Consider the following 7,461-nt stretch of genomic DNA (forward strand, 5'->3'; position numbering starts at 1 on the left):
TTCATGCTGACTGGCAGCCAAGCATCACCACACTGCTCTTTCAAACAGAAGAAAAATGGGAGAAAACATGACAAAAAAAAGGCTCCAGTGTGGATCTCCAAAAGGGCAGCAGCTAGCCAGCCCTCCTACCTCACCGTGTAAAAATACTACACAATTAAACAATAAAAACAGCACTTCAAACAAGGAATTCCAGCATAAGGGAGTAAATGATTACTGCACACAACTAAGCAACTGCAACATGCTTTCGATTTTATTTTGTCTTGCAGGCCTTCCACGCATTTCATTGAACGTGGGCCCATGATATTTACTGTAAAGCATTACACAGTAAATTTCAATTCCTACCAGTAGTATTTATTTTCTTTTTTCTTTTGTTTACTTCATTGTTTTTATCTGCGTTCTTTAAAAATCCAGTCTTCACCCCATGAGTAATTTGTGTATGTCAATATCCTCAAGAGACAGAGTCTGATTTCAGAATTAAAACTTATTCCCTCATCATCTGATAACTTGAGTGTTGTGATGAAAGTTATATATTTTATACACCTTAGAAAAAATTACAAACTCCTTTGCAGTTTCTGAATAGGTACAGGATTATGTTGAACAGTATTTCAAATCCACCAAGTCTTGGGAGATGATTGACATTCTTGATTCTTGATGCATTCTATCACTTTTTCTGTCCTACCAAATGTACTAAAAGTCAAAGGATGAATATAACCTATAATATAAATGTAGGGCTTTTTTAACATAAACTCGCCTGTGAAAGGGTGAAACGGTAAATAAATAATCCAACCAAGAAGGTCCAGTCAGAATTCAGTTTGTAAATAGAAATAGAAGAAAAAGGAGAAGTAAAAGCAAAAGTAAAAGATAAGCAAGAACTGCCAACTTAATTGATGTTGAGTATACTGATCGTTCTACAGGAGCTGTTCATTACTGTGAGCTGTATTCAGAGCACTTAATGTTTCAAAGTGGAATGCCCACTGAAAACAGAAAATGATTGCTTTCAGGGATTAAGCTAGAACTGGAACAGGAAGAATACATGTGTAGAAACAGCATTTAGAAGTAACCAAACTTTCAGTCCTTTCATGATGTGAAGTATCTTAGTAAATTCATGGAAAAACCTGTTTTCAGCTCTGTGGAATGCACACTGTATGCCACTATATAACAACATTTCATCAGTGAAAAAATTGCTGGTTTTTGAATGTCAGGACATTCTGCAAATATATAATTTTATTTTTTAATTATTATTTTGTGTTCATCATTGGAAATGGTCTCAAATGCTACATCAAAACAAAGCAAAGCAAAGACATAGGGTGTGAACTGGGATATTTATGAATTGTCTATCCTGGGATACAAAGCAGTCTGGCACACAAAAACAGAAATTCTGGAACAGAACGTTATAAAAACGAACAGTACAAACATTCTTACTGCAATATAAATTGCATCATTGGAGTCCAGGCCCTAGATAGTTTTTTTATGACTAAAATCTTCCTGTTTTCTTTCTTCTGTTTCACATGATACTGTGCAAATTACAAAAGCAGATGAAAGTTTCATTTTTTAATTAGGGCCTTGTCCGTGATTACCACCAGAAGTCTGAGGGGAACTTTATTATTCATATCATAACTAATGCTGCTTTATTGTAGGGGAAGAATTGGTGCTACTGTGCGTCAGCTGCAAGATTCCTGTTGTTGCATAGATTAGCATTTCAGCTGTTCAGAGATTATAAATAAATCTCGGTGTAAAGCCCGCTGATGAACCTGGCAGGTCAACAAGAGGCTTCTCAGGAGAATCTCTTGTCAAATGCCTCATTTTAGGATGCATGGCTGCGTTTCTTTCTGTAATGTGGCGGCAGTTTCCTTACGCTGCCTCCTGCAAATCCTGCTCTTGAAGAGGAAGTGGGTTTAGCGTTAATACAATCCAACACTGGGGAAACTAACCAAACAATTGACCTAACCAAAATTTGTTGAAGACCATAATGCTCAAAGATGGGCACATGTTGGAAAATGAGTGATTGAAATACACTGTACAGCTTCTCAAATAACAGCAAGATGTTATCAATGGCCACTGACTCCAGTTTCCTTTTGTAAGTGGTCAATATGGAAGTTTCATGTTTTGTGCTTGTACCTCTCCATGGATATCCAGTCAAAAGAAATGATGGTTGATGATCTTTCTTTATTGACCATAACCCTTCTTTTTCCTAAGAGACTTTTAGGTCCTTCAGAGTACAACCTTGATGTGTAAGAGCAGAATGAAAGTTGCACAAGTATTTTTTGCATTAGTAATAACATCCTATCAATCAAACCTATAGTTTGATTTATTTTGATGATTTAATTATACTATTTTTTTATTTTCATTTTTATTGTTTACAAAATTGGAGAGTGCTTTTATAACATTTTAATAATTACTTGGTATGCTCAGGGCCAGAATTTGAATCAGTGGAAATCCCCTCAAGTAGAATCAGCTACATAGGGTTGTAACCTGATTTTGTATATATCCAAGGGTAGAAACTCCATATCCTCTCTGGGTAGCCAATTCAGTATTTTACAACCTTCATAATATTAAAAAAAAAAAAAAAAAGAGGGAGTGGGTGTGGAGGGGTGGGGGTATGTTTCTTATATTTAAACAGAATTTCATGTATTTCAGTTCACTTGTTTTGCTTCACTGGGTGCACTGAGTACAGTCTGGCTTCATCATTACTTCTACCTCCTACATAGTCATTAATATTTTTAAGATTCCCTACACACTTTTCTTCTCCATGCTGAACAGTTACAATTGAGTCCTCTTTCTCTGACCTGTGTCAGACAATCAAAGCTCATAGTCACATTTTTGATCCTTTTTTGTACTTAGTCCAGTATGTTTTCATATGCCATTTTTGTCCTTAGTCAGTCACCTCTGTGCTCATCCCTCCAGCCTGTAGGAATCCCTCTAAATGACAGACTTTATAGTTAAAAGACTATCAGCCAAGCTTTTATGCTTCATATTTCTGCAGACTTGCTGAGAGTTCATGCAGTCCCATAATCAGCATCATTATGAATGTTCAGCAGTGTTGACTCCAGTATCAGTCCCTGGAGTACACCATTAAGGACTAGCCTACAACTAGAGGCCATCCTTAGAGTCTGGCAGTTCAGTCAATTTTCAGTCCACTTCACTGCCAACTTATGCAGCCGTTCTCACTCTGTTTATGAGTGCTAAACAAACAAAACTGTGTTTAAAGAGTTGCTAAAGTCAAGATAAAAATCCACTGTTCTCCATCGTGCACTCAGCTAGTGATTCCAAAACATAATTTATCAAACTGGTTAAGGAAAATTTCTTTTTCATAAATCCCTGCTATCTGCTGTCCTTTGTGTTTTACAGGAATTGCCTCTGAAGTACACTGACCATTTTGCCAGCTCTTGTGGGTGCAGTTGACCAGGTCCTGGTCAAATTAACTTAAACATTATATGTATACATTATATATCGAATGTCAAATTTACTTAAACTTTACCTAACTACTCCTACACCACTGATAGTAAGTCTTTCTTACTCCAGTCTTTCCTCCTGGTCTCAAAAGCCTAGGATTCCTGTTTTTCAACATGTTCATCAACATTAGCCAATTCAGACAGATGAGCTGATTGAGATACTCTACATTTTGTGGTGCATGGCCATCTGGAACATGGCTTGTCTTCCACAATGCCATCACCTTTGCTGAAACATACCATCTACTGCTTCACTGTGCTGACATCCACTGTTTGGTCTTCATCAACATTCAGCAAGCACTGATGTATGTTGATGAGTGCAATTTTTTCCACATTAAGGAATTCAGTCATATGACTTTGCTCCATATGCACTTTCATATTGGATGCCACTTTGTCAGACTGCCCCTCTGCTGCCATCTGTCACCTGGGAACAAAAGGAATGGAACATTGGTGGGAAGGCACAACATCTGCATCAGACATTGTGGGTCAACATAATAAAATAGGAGGCATTACTTTCGGCGCAGACCTAATAGATGGCTACTTTCTGAGTACATGTTTAAAGTGCATCTTTTCACCTCCAAGCAATCTCTAAAATTGCTCCTGCAGCAATTCATTTTAATTTTCAGTAAACAAAAAGTTTACATTCCCACATGAAATGGCTAATGAAATGTGTAGTTTGTCAAAGCCTTTCTAGGAGCCTTGTCAAGTTTTATTACTGACTGGAATCGAGGAGGCAATTAAATCAGTTCCACAGCAATAAAACGTGATGGAATACAGACTTTAAAAGATACTTAGGTGCCCAGGGACATAGCAAATCTCCAAATACCTTCAAAAACATTGTGTTACTAATCTTCCATTTTGGATCAGCTACTGCTATTCATGGCACAATGTAAGTGAAATTGCAACATGTGAAATCTGATTTCAATTTCTTCTTTGCTGTAGTTAAGGTCAGAATTTGTTATCTGACTTAAGAACAAGATCATAGTGAGAACCATGCATATAAGTTTTTTAGTTCTTGTCTGGGCATTGCTGCAACTTACATTGTTAATGAAGATCTAGTTTTAGTGACTCCTGCTAAGTATGTTCTTTTCCAATTGGCAAAGAAGAAAAGTAACAACATATTTTGATTCATATTTGTAAGTAGCCAAGATTCATTTTTTGCATAAGAAGTAACCAGTGAGAAACTGGATTATTCAGACTATTTTTCCTTTAAAAGAGGTTAGGTTTCTTTTTTTTGTTTTTTTCCTTTCAATCATCACAATATTTTACATATTAGGAACAATCAAAACTGATGCCACAATAAGCTGTTCATCTGAATATTCCGATTTGTTTTTCAGAAAATGTAACTAATAATTATATTAAACAGAGACAACAAATATACCTGTATCTTTGGATGTTTCATTAGATAATTGCTAGAAGTGTAGGAACGATTTAGTATGGTCAGGATTGTTAGTGGAAGCACATGTGACTTGCTGGTAGTATCCACTCCTGCTCCATTCACATTGGATCTCATGAGGCTGCTGCAAGGAGACTGCAAAACATCAAAAGTGGCTTTATGTCCCCTGAGAGGCTGTTGAATGGGTTGGGAGTATGGGTAGGGCTCTCCTCTGTCCTCCCATTTGAAGGCTGGGACTCAGGAAGGAGGAAAATGGATGAGGTGAATTTCTGTCAATGGGTTGTGGATGGTGTTGTGCTCAATCTTATGGGTACTGTGATCTCGGACAGGCCCTTCGAGAAACTGGGCCTGCTGATGTTGGATGGAATGCAATTGGCTACATGGGGCAAGAATGTTCTAGAAATCACTGTCACTTTAGGAAACTGCAGTGGAAAACTTCAGATCTATCCCAGATATATCTGGGAAGGCTCCTGAAGAAGATAACATGGCTGACAGCCCAAAGTGCCTGTACACCAAAGCACGCAGCATGAGAAATGAAAAGGAGAAGCTAGAAGCCACATGGCAATAAGAAAACTCACAGAAAAGTGGTGGGATGAATCACACAACTAGAACATTATGACTGAGGGCTAAAAGCTTTTTAAAAGAGATAGGCAACAGGAAAGGGGGGGGGGAGGGAGAGGCAGATGAGATGCTCACTGTATCAAGAAGTGATTGGATTGTGAAGAGCTGCCTCTAAAAATCAGCTATGATCAGGCTGAGCACTTCTGGGTTAAAACTAGGGACTGAACTGATAAAGGACATCTAATGGTCAGTGTCCCAAAATCAAGGGGAGCCCATAGACATGGCCTTCTTGCTTCAACCATAAGAGGCATCATGCTTGCTTCTCATCATGCTTCTCATCCTGATAAGAGATTTTAGTTAACTGGATGTATGCTTGAACAGCAACAGAGAGGGCTTAAGAAATCCAGGAGAATTCTGGAGTCCATGGTGGACAAATTCTACTCCACTGTGAATTAGACAAATCAACTAGAAAAGAACCATTACTGAATAGGGTGCTCATCAGTGCAGAAGAACTCATTAAGGAGGTTAAGGATTGTGAAAGCCTGTGCAAGTGAAACTTAACTTTTCAAGGAACATGAAAAAGAACAAGAGAAGTTTCTAAACGTATATTAGTGAGAATATAAAGGCCAAGGAGAATTGTACCTTCCTTTGCAAGTGAGAAGGGAAAAGTAGTTTGAACAGACATGGAGAAGACTGAAGTAGTCAATGAGCTCTTTTCCTTAGTCCTAACTTGCAGTCAGGCTTCCCATATCTCTTACATTCCTGAACATCTAAATGTGACTTGGAGGAGCAAAATCCTCCCACTGTAAGAGAAGAACAAATTGAAGACCACCTGATGAGACTGAATATACGCAAGTCTATGGAATCAGACATCCCAAGGTTGTGTAGGAACTGGCTGATGTAGTCGCCAAGCCCCTCTGCACCATCTTCCAAAAGTCATGGTTGTCAAGTGAAGTCCCTGGTGGCTGGAAAAAGGGAAACATCACTCCATTTTTAGGGAAGAGAGATAAGAAGACCCAGGGAACTGCAGACTAGTGAGCCTCACCTCTGCGCCCGGGAAGATCATGGAACTGACCCTCCTGGAAGACATGATAAAGCAGATGTGAGACAAAATTATCAAAGGGCTCGTGCTTCTTCCTCCTGGGCCTGTTCAGCCTGGAGAAGGATCCAGAGAGACACCTCTTTATGATCTTCCAGGAACCTTATGAAAAGGAGGAAGAATGACATGATCTGATAGTGACAGGGCGATGGGAAAAGTTTTAAACTGAAAGAGGGAAGATGTAGGATAGATATTAAGAGGAAATTCTTTACTCAGAGAGTGGTGAGGTGCTGGCATATGCTGCTCAGTGAAGCTGTGGGTGCCCCATCCCTGTAGGAGCTCAAGGCTCAGCACTAAACAAAGCTGAGCTGCTGGGTGGCAGATCTGTCCATGGCAGGGGGTTGGAGCTGAGTGGTTTTAAATTCCCTTCCAACTGAAGCCATGATTATGTGTTGCACTGTGTCCAAAATCAGCAGATGGTGATAAGAAGAGGATAGCTGTTTCCCAGGATCCAGAAGCTTTGACTTCATACTTTGTTTAGAAAATTTGGGCTGTGGTGTAATGGTTAGTAAGGACAGTCTGTAAAAAGTGATATTTTAAAGGGATTGTAACAGCATCCAAGCAGAGCCAAAGTATGGTCACATGTGATAAACAGGTAATGAAATTCGCACAGCCAAGAGCATTGTTCTCTGTGCCTGAAACCAAAAGCCAAATGGATATCTACTATTTGTTTACAGATAATACTTGACTTTCAGTGATACAAATGCTATTGCTCTATTGGCTGTAACCCATTGAAGAGAATCTCTTAAAAAACACTGGAGTATTCTTGAAGTATGCAAATTTGTGGGAAGTAAATAGCTCTTTTCTTTATAAACATAGTCCCGCTCAGACTTTCCCCTGACTATTGAATTCAAACTGCTGCTGGATCCACAAATTAGTCTAGGCAGCATTTGCTCTAAAACTGAGAAAGAAATCTTCCCTCCATGCATGTTTATGTATTTTTTCTGATCTCTATG

At 38.8% G+C, this 7,461-nt stretch overlaps 1 long non-coding RNA gene across 1 annotated transcript; it reads right to left on the bottom strand.

Moving 5' to 3' along the window:
• Positions 1 to 226: 226 nt before the first annotated feature.
• On the bottom strand, positions 227 to 5,986 carry LOC128089682 (uncharacterized). The gene is made up of 2 exons (XR_008210645.1): positions 4,831 to 5,986; positions 227 to 3,873 (listed from the first exon to the last, which is right to left on the bottom strand). It is a non-coding gene; the product is annotated as an uncharacterized LOC128089682 (long non-coding RNA).
• Positions 5,987 to 7,461: the final 1,475 nt, after the last annotated feature.

This window comes from Tympanuchus pallidicinctus, unplaced genomic scaffold (genome assembly GCF_026119805.1).
Source record: "Tympanuchus pallidicinctus isolate F22 unplaced genomic scaffold, pur_lepc_1.0 scaffold4, whole genome shotgun sequence".
In the NCBI taxonomy this organism is placed as follows: Eukaryota; Metazoa; Chordata; class Aves; order Galliformes; family Phasianidae; genus Tympanuchus; species Tympanuchus pallidicinctus.